Genomic DNA, 14,636 nt, shown 5'->3' on the forward strand with positions numbered 1-14,636 from the left:
ATACCACAGTCTTAAAAACTCAAATTCTTAATCCAGTGGCTAAATTTTTTATAAATTTTTTCATCTCATAAAGTGCCACCAAAATAAATCTGAAATTAGGATGATCAATGTTCCATTCACATTACATTATGTTTAATTCTAACAATATTTCAAGACCACACTCACAGAACAGACAGTGTAAAATCCAAGGACTTTTTCCAGTTTAAATTTTATTTTCTATTCGATGTAATCAATTTTATAAAAATGAGTAAATACAATGGAAACCTAATCACGAGTTCATATTTTCCATATCCCTTATCTTCCTTGCTTTCACCATGGTTTAGCTGGACAAGGGCATCAGGCTCCCCAACCAATCACAAACTCAATTGAATAATTTTGGTTAATGAAAATGTATTATTACTCCAGTAGAGTAGCATGAAAACTTTAAATTCAATATTCAAACTTAATTTAACATGATATGAAGTCGTTTCAGGGTTATAAACATTTTCCAAGATATAAGGAGAGGTAGCACAAATTTTAGTGTACAAATTTTTTATAAAGTAATACTGTATTGCAATACCTATATTCATTAAAACAAAAAACTGTAAATAAGGCAAAACCAGGAATCAAAGCAATTGTACCAATGTCAAACATGGTTACCCTTCAAGGCACCAAGTTTGATTTGGAGTCAACTGAAATATCCTAACTACAATTAACTACAGGCCATGTCATAATTGTAAAAACACAAAATTAGCAAAATTTCTCTAAATGTTTTTATTCTATGTATCCCTATTGAAAGGTAAGTTAACATGATTGATTAAAAAAAAAACAGGATGCTATAAGCCCAAGGGCTCCAACAAAGAAAAATAGCCCAGTGAGGAAAGGAAATAAGGATATAAACTACAAGAGAATTAATGAAGAATTAAATCAAAATATTTTAAGAATATTAAAAAAGATCTTCCACTTTTAAACTATAAAAAGAGACTTATGTCTCCCTGTTCAATAAAAATTTTCACTGCAAGTATGAATCTTTGAAGTTCCATCAATTCAGCTACCTGATTAGGAAGATCATTCCACATCCTGGTCACAGGTGGAATAAAACTTCTTGAATACTATGTAGTATTGAGCCTTATGATGGGGGAAGGCATGACTATTAGAATTAACCCTTTTACCCCCAAAGGACGTACTGGTACGTTTCACAAAACTCATCCCTTTACCCCCATGGACGTACCGGTACGTCCTTGCAAAAAACTGCTATTTACTTTTTTTTTTTTGTGTATATTTTTGATAAATTTTTGAGAAACTTCAGGCATTTTCCAAGAGAATGAGACCAACCTGACCTCTCTATGATGAAAATTAAGGCTGTTAGAGCAATTTAAAAAAATATACTGCAAAATGTGCTTGAAGAAAAAATAACCCCTGGGGGTTAAGGGTTGGAAAGTTCCAAATAGCCTGGGGTGAGTTAACAGCATACCTAGTATTATGAACAGGATGGTACTGTTCGGAAAGATACGAGTGAGTGCAAAGGATGGTCAGAATTTTGAAAAATCTTATGAAATACGTATAGCGAACTATCTGAGCGACGGTGCCAGACATTAATACCATAAAATTCCCTAACTCATAATTTTCTTGAATAGCCAGGCATCATAAAACTGCCCTAACCTTCAAATTCTTTCTTCACAAAAACACTACTAACCTAACCTTAACAACAAAAGATTTTTTGGCTTATATATTTAAATTGCCAAATACTTTATTTCAGGAGCTTTCTATGAACTTGGAAAACTTTCACTAAAGACAACAATGAACATCATCTCAAGAATGAGGGTAAATTTGATTTTCTTCTGTAAAAAGTTACCAAAGTGGATAGAAACTAAATACATACAGCTATGCAAATACCTAATTCCAAAAATCATCTACAATTATTGTTATTATTATTATTATTACTAGCCAAGCTACAACCCTAGTTGGAAAAGCAAGATGCTATAAGCTGAACACCAGACAGGAGAACAATACTCAAAACAAGGTAGAATGAAAGAATTAAAACACTTCTTCAGAATAGATTGATCACCAAAAATCTTGTAAGACTTTCTCAATAAGCCAATTTTTTGTGCAATTGAAGAAGACACAAACCTAATGTGTTTCTCAAAAGTAAATTTGCTGTCGAGAATCACACCTAGAATTTCAAGTCATACAAATTTAAAGAAACATTATCAATACTGAGATCCGGATGTTGAGGAGCCACCGTCCTTCAACTTCACACCCCATATTTTGCACCATGCACTAATTTTAGCTAAATCTCTATTAAGGGATTCACCAACCCCGGACCTACATTCAGGGGATGGAATTGATGCAGAGAGTGTAGCATCATCTGCATATGCAACAAGCTTGTTTTCTAGGCCAAACCACATGTCATGTGTATATAGTATGAAAAGTAATGGGCCAAGAACACTACCCTGTGGAACACCGGATATCACATTCTTATACTCACTATGGTGCCCATAAACAACAACTCTTTGAGATCTATTACTTAAAAAATCGATAATAATGCTAAGAAACGACCCACCCACACCCAACTGTTTGAGTTTGAAAACAAGGACCTCATGATTAACACGGTCAAAGCCAGAACTAAAATCAAGGCCAATCATACGAACTTCCTGAACGCAATCAAGGGATTTCTGTACAGCATTGGAGATTGTAAGAAGGGCATCACATGCTCCAAGGCCTTTACAAAAACCAAATTGCAAACTAGGAAATAGATGATTACCTTCAGCAAACCTATTAAGACATTTTGCCAGAAGACATTCAAAAACTTTAGATAATATGGGAGTTATGGAAATTGGGCGGTAATCAGTGGGACTTGAGCTACCACAAACACCTTTACATAGAGGAGTAACATTACCAATTCTCCAACAAGTGCTAAAAGCTCCTCTTCTTGCTAACTTGCGCAAAATAACATAACTTTGGAGCTGAGAAATCTGCTGTCTTTATAAAAAAACAAAGGAAAAATGCCATCTGGGTCTACACCTCCATAAGCATCAAGGTCTATCAACAGAGTTTTTAATATCACAAGATCGAAAAGCTAAACTAGTTAGTTTAGCCTCAGGAAAACAGGAATGAGGAAGTTCAAGTTTTTCATTACTCTGTTTACTGTCAAAAACATTGGCCAAAATGGTTGCCTTTTCCTTTGGACAGTGAGTGACTGAGCCATCTGGTTTAAGTAAAGGAGGAACTGTTGCATTTACACCAGAGTGCAGATTTAAGGGTAGACCACCATTTATGTTCCTGAGTTGTACCAGAAAGGGTTTCTTTTATGGTTAAATTGTACTCCTTTTCAGTTGAGGCATAAACTCTCCGAGCAAAAGCTCGAAGCTGAGTATAGTTATTCCAGGTCAAATCTGATGTTACCCTTCCAAAGATGATAGGCCTCCTGCTTCTCCAAATAAGCACATCTACAATCATCATTGAACCACGGTTTGTCCTTCACTCGGTACCTTAGCACACGAGAAGGGATACGCCTATCAATTATGTTGACTAGATTCTCATTCAAAGGGACAAGTGGATCTACACTACTATATAATTGTGACCAATTCAAGCACAAAGGATCATGCAAAATCCCATTCCAGTCTGCTCGGGATTTCATATATATTTTACAAGAGTATGATATATCAGGGACAGGCTGCTCAGTCTTCACTACTAATGAAATCAAGGCATGATCAGTTGTCCCGACTGGAGAACCAACCTTACTAGTTATAACGGCAGGGGAGTCAGTGTATACGAGGTCCAAGCAATTACCAGACCTGTGAGTAGCTTCATTTATGATTTGCTCACACCCTGATTCAGAGGCAAAGTCTAAAGCTCTTAAGCCATGGCGATCGGTAGGAGAGATAGAACTTAACCACTCCCTATGGTGAGCATTAAAATCACCAACAAAGACAAAAGAAGCCTTTCTATCATCTTCTTGTATCTTAGCCATAATGGTAAGAAGACAATCAAAGATAGAATTATCCATGTCTGGATTCCGGTAGATGGAACACAAATAAAAGTTGTTATGCCTGCCACAAACTTTTATTACCTGAATCTCATGACATCCACACTGATAGCAGGACTTATGAGAAGCAGGGTACTCGGTCCTAATATACACCGCCATTCCCCTAGCCCTAGGGATGGCATCACATTTCAACATTATTGGCTTCTTAAAACCAGTTATAAGGAGCTTAGATAAGTGCCTCATTTTAGAAACCAAATTTTCTGAGCACAAAAGAATATCATACTGTATGGACACAACTGTAAGGTCTTGGATATTTGCATGAAGACCACGAATATTGCAATACAGAAGACGACATTGACGAAATCTAGGACGTACTGGTTATGAGGTTGTGCAAGAAAAAGAGGGAAGGGGGGGGGGTGATAAGCTTGTAGTTCACCATTGTGTAAAATAGGAGGTAGAAGTACAGCACCCCAACAAAAGCTCTGAAGGTGTGATACGTGCTAAATGCGTCATTTTATGCTACAGTATATTACTAAAGGAGGCAAGTCAGATAGAACCTTTTTTAGGAGGAGGAAAATAAATCTCTTAAAGATAGATTGAAAGAATGAAGTCACAATCAAATGAAGGCCGAATTAAAGGAACAGTGATAGAATCTGCCTGATGTAGTCAAAAGGGTAATTACTAGAGAATAACTACAAACTTTGCCATGATTTTAACATGAGAGGCCTCCTATTATTGATTATGTCAAGAGGAAGAATCATTCAATGGCTAAGATAGAGTCATATGAACTGACTGATGCCTCTAGAAAATGCTAAACTCAAATATTACGAAGACTAGTATTCTACCTTTAAAAAATGAAAATTTACTATATTTGTACAATATATTCACTCAAGGTACCCCTGAAATAGAATAATTACCATACCAGTCCTAGAAAAGTTAACCAGCAGATACCTCACTTGTTTACATGAAAACTTAAATGTTTACTTCATACTGGCTCTTGAGTAACCAAAAAAATGAAGAAACATAAAAAAATAACATACAAGTACTCTCAAACCTCATCATTCCACTACCACGATTCTTTATCATTTGGGGGTCATCTTCCTGATGACTTTCCAAGTACTTTCTCACCGATCCTTAGGATCACTTTATTATTCTAGGTCCACCATTCTTGTACATCCTCATGTAACCTTATTGCTTCCAGCACTGTTTCCTTAAACAAGACTCTCAGTTCTTCCTCTTTCAATTTCCACCACTTAATCTTTGGGTCCATTCTCGTCTTTTTAGTTCTCCTACAATTCCTTAATCTGCAGTCAATTACCACTAACCTATGTTGCGCTGCTACACCCTCCCCATTTATCACCTTGCAATTTCTAAGCTCAGTCAGATGGTCTCTCTTGCACAGCAGCAAATCTATCTGGCTCTCCCTGCCACTGCTACTGTAAGTAATCTGTCTGTTAATCTTTTTCTCAAAGGTGTTGATCATTGCTAGGTCAAAAGCCACAGCAAAATCAATCACTCTTTCTCCCACCCACACCCCAACCTCCACGCACTCTCTCTATCCCTTCCCTACTAATTCCCAAGTGGCCATTCCATAATTACCCTTTTCCTTGCAGGAATTTTTCCAAGCTCTTGGTACATCTCCTCCCAAAATGTATCCTTCTCCTCCTCTGTACATCAAGTTTGCGGGGCATAGGCACACACCACATTGACTATTGTTGCTCCCAGTCCCAGCTTTAAACTCATAATTCTGTCATTTTTCCTACTCACCCCAATCACGCAGAGATGAAACAACAATTGGTGAGGAACAATTTGGATTCATGCCTGGAAGAGGGACTGTAGAAGCAATATTTGCTTTGAGGCAGATGATAGAAAAACATCGGGAGAAACAAAAAGGATTACATATGGTCTTTATTGACATGGAGAAGGCATACGATCGAGTACCATGTCAGGAGCTGTGGAGATGTATGAGAAAAGGGAGTCCCAGAGAAATACGTAAGAATCACCCTAGATATGTATGAGAGGGCAGAAGCAAATGTTAAGAGCAGTATAGGCCTAACAAAGTTTCCCAGTAAATGTAGGACTACACCAGGGGTCTCCATTGAGCCCTTACCTATTTGATCTGGTCTTAGATGTAGTAAAACAAGGTATTAGAGATCAGTCTCCTTGGTGTATGCTTTTTGCTAATGATGTTATACTATGTAGCACTAGGCGAGAAGTAGTAGAAGAGAAACTGGAGGAGTGGAGAAGAGAAATGGAAAATAGAGGATTGAAGATCAGCAGGAAAAAGACAAAGTATTTGAGATTGAAAAATGGGGAGAATGGGGAAGTTAGTTTACAAGGAAAGAGATTAAAAAGAGTTGAAAATTTCAGGTATTTAGGATCAACAGTTGCAGAGGCTTGTAATCTGGGGGCAGAAATAAACCACAGAATACAAGCAGGATGGAAGAATTGGACAAAAGTGCGTGGAGTACTATGTGACAGGAAAATAGGGGTTAAGTTGAAAGGTAAAGTACACAGAACTGTTGTGAGACCGGCAATGATGTGTGGAGCGGAGACGTAGGCAATAAAGAAAACAGAAGAGAAGAAACTGGATGTGGCAGAGATGAGAATGTTGACATGGATGTGTGGGGTGACAAGAAGAGATAAGATATGGAATGAAGTAATTAGGGGTACCACAGGAGTTAGAAAACTATCAGAAAAGATCCAAGAAAGTAGACTGAGGTGGTATGGTCATGTCATGAGAAGAGATGAACAGTATATTGGGAGGAAGGCGATAGAAATGGAGGTACAGGGAACGAGAAGGAGAGGGCGACCAAAGCGAAGGTGGATGGACTGTATCAAGGATGACCTTCGATGAAAGGGATAAACCGGTGATGAAGTGTGGGACAGAGGTAGATGAAGATAGCTGGTCAGAAACATCGACCCCACATAAAAGTGGGAAAAGATGCAGACAAAGAAGAAGACTCTCAATCCAACAAGCAAATGCACAACCCTACATTAGTTAAATGCAGTTAATTTTCAGACAGCAGAATGTAACAGGCCATACAATTTCATTTGTCAATATTCAAATGTATTCAACACTTATTGGTCACTGAAAATTTAAATGCTGTAACCAGTAATAAAGAAAGACTATGTATCTCCCCTCTATTATACAAGGAATTCCAAAGTCCCATGCTAAATGGAAAAAATAATAAATTGAATGAAAAGACAACTTAAGAAAATTACCGGTAACTAGAATTAGAGAAGTACAATAATGAACCAAAAATCAATGCAGTAATATTTATCAATTGAACTTTCAGCAAGGATGCTGCAATACAGTTTCTGAGTTTCTAAACAAAAATGGAAAAATATAATGGCAATTCAATAATACATTCAGGTATTAAATTTAGACCAATGCTTCCGAGACAATGCGTAATCTGAATCATGAGTTTGGGATACACCTTCAAGTTTTAAATTTCAAAGAACTGTTTGAAGTTCTAGAAAAATTATTTCTTTCAAAACCAAATTTAAACAAAAACTCTTTTTGTCTAAAAAGATCATATATTATCAAAACTATAAATAAAAACATCTAAATTCACGACCATATCACCCACTAAAACAATAATAAACAATGTTACTTCTGGTGGTACAAATGAAGACATATGGTTCTTTATGAGTAAGATAAGATAATGGAACCAAATTTTTAAACCAATAGTAGTTGAGCTGTGACAATATATAGGGATATAATTCTCTTGAGTGCTGACTAGCCATAACTGCAATAATATTATCTATCGGGGTGTCACCTTCAAGTGCTCCATCCATAAGGTATTGTATACCTGTCAATGACAATCCTCAGTACACTAATATTAAAAAACCGTGAATCTTAAAAATGAACTTGTTAGACATGATGTCCTTTGGTTACACTGCATCAGCTAAATCTCAGCAAGACTAGTCTCCAAAATATTGAATAATAAAATACAAATACGAAGTCATTAAAACACCTAATATCTTATTGCGTGAATAAAAAAATTGAAAATTTCTAAAAAAAAAAAAAATAAAGCAGTCTCTAAAACGGGGACAAAACCGACAAAAAGCTTTTTGTTTCAAAAATTCATTTTTAAAGCCCTAGAGGATCAAGTTCTGAATCCAAATTAATGCACCTTAAGAGATGATTACATGACGAAATCCAGTGTGGAAACATAAAATCATTACAGTTGTTCCTCTTCTAACATCAGTCAAACACAAAAGTGGTAGGCAAGACACTCCTTGTACAGTAATGATGAAAATATTATACATGAAACCAGACACTTAAAGGACTTGGAGCTAACACAATGACAAGACCACTGCCAAACACCTTCCAAAAGCTACTTGGGTTACCAATAACTAATCTCTCCAAAGGAATTTCCACTTGGTTGGCTGCTGAAACCACTGGATATTGTATTCAGACATTACATATATTATAATACAATAAACAGTAGTCCTATTTAGTGAATTATGAGGGGAATTGCAAAAGATAAGGGGTATTAATAGAGAAAACACAATTGTGGGTCTCAAAATTATTTAGTAAAACCAAAATAATGTTCAATGAAAATGCAAACAATAAATAACTATTATACACAAACCTCCTGATATTGTTAATAGACATACATACTTAGGACAGATAGGAAGTGTTTCCCCAAGACTAGAGACCAAAATTAATAGGATACACACAGGATGGAAAGCTTCTGGTAAACAAATCGATTGCCATTTTCTCTAAAGAGAAAAATATTTAATCAAATCGTCCTACCAGTATTAACTTTGCATTAGAAACTTGGATATTCTAACATGTAAGGAAAAGAAATGGACATGGGTAGGACACAAAACAAGAAAGACAGATAATCAATAGATATTAAGAATAACGGAATGGTTCCCATGAGCTTACAAGAGAAGGGAGAGAAGACAATGGATTGACGAGCTAAGAATTTGCAGGTATAGACTGGCATAGAAAAGACCATACAAGGATGAGAGATCTTTGTCCTACAGTGGACTAGTTACAGCTGATGATAATGATGGTTGACCAATTTACCTAGACCCCAAAACAAAATGTGACATCACCATGTAACTGCCCCTGCCAAGACCAGTTGCAGAAAAAAAAGGCCCGGTGAAAGGTACCATCTATTTTAAAAAGGGGCCTCATATTGCTCCAACTGAAGAAAAAAACTCTTATTTCTCAGTACCAAAATATAGGTGATAAGTTTTTTTTAATTATTAACACAACTGCTATACTTCAAACAATGAACTTACGCAATATAGTAAGTATAAGGCAAAAGAGGCATAATAATATATAATCTTATAAAAAGTAATGTACAGTACCCGAAAATGAAGAGTACATACAAGTAAGTCTTAAAACACCCATGAAAATGGCATTCCACAAAATCTTTGAAACATTTCATCCACGTCTGTGATCTTCATTAAGATGTAGCATGGAAATATATCTTTGACCTTAAATAGGGCATTAAGCAGTGACCACGGACATGCTTTGAATGCTGATATTTTTATTCTGACTTGATGTTGTTTAAAATTTATGACCTTTAGCTAAAGTTCCATAATATTAAAGATAACATTATTATTAACATTTAATGGTAGCTGAAAAGACAGTGGCAGTCCTGGATACTAAAACAAAAATCATAAGATTTCTGCTGTTACTTCTGAAGATTTTAGGAATAATGATTACCTTATGACCACACACCTGTCATTTTCCAGCTAAGAAAACTCAGTGAGAAATTCAAGAACCTCAGAGTACACAAACCACATAAGAAAAATCTGCATAGAACCAAGACCAAAAATTTCAGGCCCAATTTTGTTCCTTATCATGGCATATAAAACAATCTTAACAGTAAACATTCACATTTCTGGACTCACAGCTTGCTCACGAAATTACTTAAGAAACAAGAAAAGAACAAAGTTAATGAGTTAGAGGAGATTGTACTGATATTGAGAAAAAAAAACAACTACAAGAATCAGAGGGGACCAAGGTGTACTGGTATTGAGCTTCCACATTACTGATATTATTACAATCAATATTACTAGCTACACTATGACCCTAGTTGTAAAAGCAGGATGCTATAAGGCGAAGGGCTCCAACAAGGAAAAACAGCCCAGGGAGGAAGGGAAATAAGGAAATAAACTACATGGGAAGCCATGAACAATTAACAAAGAATAAAATATCTTAAGAACAATAACACCAAGAAAACGACTTTCATATAAAAACTATAAATAGAGACATGTTAGCCTGTTCAACATAAAAACATTTGCTGCAAATTTGAAGTTGTGAAGTTACGATTCAATCATCTGACTAGGAAGACCATTCCACAACTTGGCCACAGCTGGAATAAAACTTCTAGAATGCTGTGTAGTATTGAGCCTCACGATGTAGATGGCTCAACTATCAGAATTAAGTGCATGCCTAGTATTATTATGATAGGGCGGTACTGTCTGGGAAGATCCGAATCCAAAGGATGGTCAGAAGTATGAAAAATCTAACGAGCATGCATAACGAACTAATTGAACAATGGTACCAGAGATTACTATCTAAATCAGGAATAAGAAACTTGATAGAAATAGACCATAAGTTCCTGTCCAACAAATTAAGATGAAAAACAGCCCAGTGAGGAAGGGAAATAAGGAAATAAACTACATGGGAAGCCATGAACAATTAACAACAAATAAAATATCTTAAGAACAATAACACCAAGAAAACGACTTTCATATAAAAACTATAAATAGAGAAATGTTAGCCTGTTCAACATAAAAACATTTGCTGCAAATTTGAACTTTTGAAGTTACGATTCAATCATCTGACTAGGAAGACCATTCCACAACTTGGCCACAGCTGGAATAAAACTTCTAGAATGCTGTGTAGAATTGAGCCTCACGATGTAGATGGCTCAACTATCAGAATTAAGTGCATGCCTAGTATTATTATGATAGGGCGGTACTGTCCGGGAAGATCAGAATCCAAAGGATGGTCAGAAGTATGAAAAATCTAACGAGCATGCATAACGAACTAATTGAACAATGGTACCAGAGATTACTATCTAAATCAGGAATAAGAAACTTGATAGAAATAGACCATAAGTTCCTGTCCAACAAATTAAGATGAGATTCAGCAGCTGAACACCAGACAGGAGAACAATACTCGAAACAAGGTAGAATGAAATATAGATTGAGCATCGAAAATTTTACTTTAAGATAATTTTTTTTTCAATTGAAGAGACAGACAAACCTAATGTGTTTCTCAAAAGTAAATTTGCTGTCAAGAATCACATAACCTAATTTCAGCACATCATCTTTTGCCATATACCTCACCTTTTCAGTGATGTTGGTAATAAAATTTCAAAGTGGTTGCACCTAACCATTCCACTTATGCAACATTCTCCTGATATAGTAGCCCTCCAGTGATTTTCTGGCTTCAGAAGCAGGGAAAGGGTTAAACTTCATGATACCTCACATTCAATGTGAAATTTCTAGCAAAACAATAATGTATGAAAATAAGACTTTAAATTTATTTTGTTTCCTAAAAAAACGCTATTTTTGTTTCCTTGGAAGTGGAAATATAGTCTTAATGGACTCATCAAAGTGAAAATCCACAAAGTATTTATATTGCATACTCCATCCTGATACTGGTATTGCCTCTGCTTTGTCCTCAATTTTTTAGTCCAGAAGGATTCTAATTTGCTTTTGAATTCAGGAAACTTCCTAGTCTGAAGGAATTAACCTTCAAGAGTTTATGTATCCTCTTTGATGACCTTGTTCTTGAGGATTATGATAAAGATGAAATTTATTCTTTTGACAACCAAATCAATTTAATTTTCAGTGGTGCACAGAGCTTTAATTTGGGGTTAATAATTTAATTCCTATATTATTAGTAGTGTACGCATATTCAGGTCATTATAATTGCCATTTACATAGCGATGAAATTTCCTTTTGACAACATGAGGTATTGATTTGTCTTAGTAATGTAAGGGGTTTGCTATATTGCTGTTGGTTATTTGTTTGAGGTAATTTCTAACCCTTAACTCCTGAATGACAAGCATGTTTGGTCTTGCTACTCAATTGTGTGTTCATTAAAATGTGACCCTGAAGCAGTCGGAAATCTTCCCAGCAGCAGCAATTGGAAGGTGTGCTACATGACTTTTTAAGGGGTATCATTTCTTTACTCAAAATATTTCATGCATTACTCATAGAAGTTGTTAGCCATTCTTCCTTGGATTCCTTAATCTGAGGGTTTCAGTAGCTTTCTTAACCCATGGCTTCGAAAGCAACACATTTTACTGACATCCATCTGCCTCCCATGCCACTTGCCACTGGCCTCCCCACTCACTACAATTTTATGTTAAATGGCCTGATAACTATGGAATCTACATATCTGCCTCACTTGAAATCAGTGACATGTCAACTCGTTATCAACTACATATGGCTTTTGGGTCATCTATTGGTCAGCCTTGCTTTTGACTCCTCTCGGACACCTGTCTCCCAACCACCGAAATATTGAATGTGACTCGCAATATCTTGCCATCAGAAAAATCCATGATTTCCACCACTGCCCTTTCTATCTAACCAGGCCTCTTGCTGACTAAGCAAAAACTACTGTCAGTCCAAAGCAGCCATCACAGTTGATTGCTTCAATGCAAGTTCATCCACCTACTAGATGTGGGACTTCAAAGTTAACATTTCAGGAGGTCCTCTTCCAATGAAGATCCCCACAGGGATACTCTATGCTCCCCTATGAATTGTAAAAAACAAATACTGTAGAAGCAAGCCTGTAGCAGTAGTCAGAAACACACTAAGAATGCCAAGTGAAACTCGACTGCTTGACGAAGCACATTACCAAATAGAAAGAAAGCCAAGTGATGGCTCTCAATCTAGGCACCAATCAGATACACAACGTAACGTTCGCTCCAAAAACAGGCTATCAACTAGGCTCTTTCTGGCAGTTCAAGCAAGGGATTTGGCACACTGTTTTACCATCTCTTATTCTGTACAATCCCAGACTTGACTCTTTCTTCCAACATCAAGGCGTTCCTTTTTCTCCTGTAGGTTGCTATGCATGGGTAACCCAACGCTATGACCAATGGACTGGCAAGCTTCACAATCCAAGACACCTTCATTGATGATGTCACTAAACCTGGTGCTATTCATACACATCAGGCCACCAAACTAACTTACAAAGACAGCAAAATTATTCCATGGTGGTTCCTAATGAGCCCCGTTTTAGAAACCCTGGATTTGGTATGGCCCATCATAAACACACACAGCTCCTCTAAACCTGATGAAGCTTCAGTGTGAGCCAGAAAATGAGAGCTTTGAATTACTGATGGCAAAATGATACCTAGAAGAGATATTAAGCTTTGCATGGATAGCTGCATTAGGAGTAGTTGTCAAGATCACCATGAAAATAAAAAAAAAAATTTGCTATCCTGAACTAGGAATAGGTTTAAGGAGCACAAGCTCTCTATTATCAGAAAAAAATAGCCTAAGTGGTCAATATTTTGATGATGATGAACCTGAATCATTTGAAAAAGTTGGTTATTTAGAAAAATTAGACCAAACACTCATATGACCTTCTGTCCTTAAGAACTTCTGTAACTTAAGGATAGCTGATCTAATTATCCTTTTGAAGTCCCTAGTTACGAAGTTGTGGGAAAACTAATGTCCATAATCAACAAAGTGGCCTCTTAAAAAGTCTTCCTCTGCTTTATCCTTTTCTCATCCCTATCCTCTTCTTCTAAGAGAATGCCTTCTCAACAAATAACCTTTCCACTTCAAAAGCCTGGGATTGTCACATCCACCAAACTTGCTTCTTTGATATCCTTTAAAAGCAGTACAAGTTGACAATCAGCCCCCCCCCCTGTTCTGGCATTTAACTCCCAATATCCTTCATAGGGCTTTGTTCTCAAATCTACTAAATATATTGGAGATTGTTTCCTAGTCATATCATGACTTTATGTCCATTGAGTAACACCGATCTCAATAAACAGATATTGTATATAGTCTGATTTTTATATGTAATTTCCAAATTTTACTTAACCTAGTCATTGTCTGATTTGCTTTTCTCAATCTTTCACTAAACTCTAATACTAAAGACCATGTATTGGAGTTCATGGTTCCTAAATGCTTAAATGATTCTACCTCATTAATCATTTCTCCTTCCAATGACATTTCATCTTCCACTGCATACTCTGTTCTCATCATCTCTGTCTTTCTATTTATCTTCAGCCACACCCCATGTGATATTTCATGGATTCTGGTATGCAAGCATTGCAAATCCTGTGGTGTTCTGCTAACAAGGACAGCATTATCAGCATACTCTAGGTATGCTAAATTCCTATCACCAATCCAGTCCAATTCTTCTCCACCATCTCAGACTGTTCTACACATTACAAAATCTATGAGGAGCATGAACAACATATGTGACAACACATTCCCTAGGAGTACTCCCCTGTTCACTAGAAATTCATTTCATAAGACTCCACTGACGTATGCAAAACTTTTTACCAGTACAGCAATGCAAGTTGTTAAAACAACTTTTTTCTTCACAACTATTATTTCTACAAAAAATTATCATCTTCGTCTTATATATTTCATATACTGTATTGTTCACTGTTTTCACGAGTAAAAGTTAGCCTACTGTCATTATTTCAATTTATTG

At 36.3% G+C, this 14,636-nt stretch overlaps 1 protein-coding gene across 5 annotated transcripts in view; it reads right to left on the minus strand.

Annotated features, from left to right (window-relative positions):
• LOC137628299 (heterogeneous nuclear ribonucleoprotein A3-like) overlaps positions 1-14,636 on the minus strand; it is a 68,235-nt gene that overhangs the window by 6,166 nt on the left and 47,433 nt on the right. The window lies entirely within an intron of this gene.

The sequence above is a fragment of the Palaemon carinicauda genome, chromosome 2 (assembly GCF_036898095.1).
Source record: "Palaemon carinicauda isolate YSFRI2023 chromosome 2, ASM3689809v2, whole genome shotgun sequence".
NCBI classification, from domain to species: domain Eukaryota; kingdom Metazoa; phylum Arthropoda; class Malacostraca; order Decapoda; family Palaemonidae; genus Palaemon; species Palaemon carinicauda.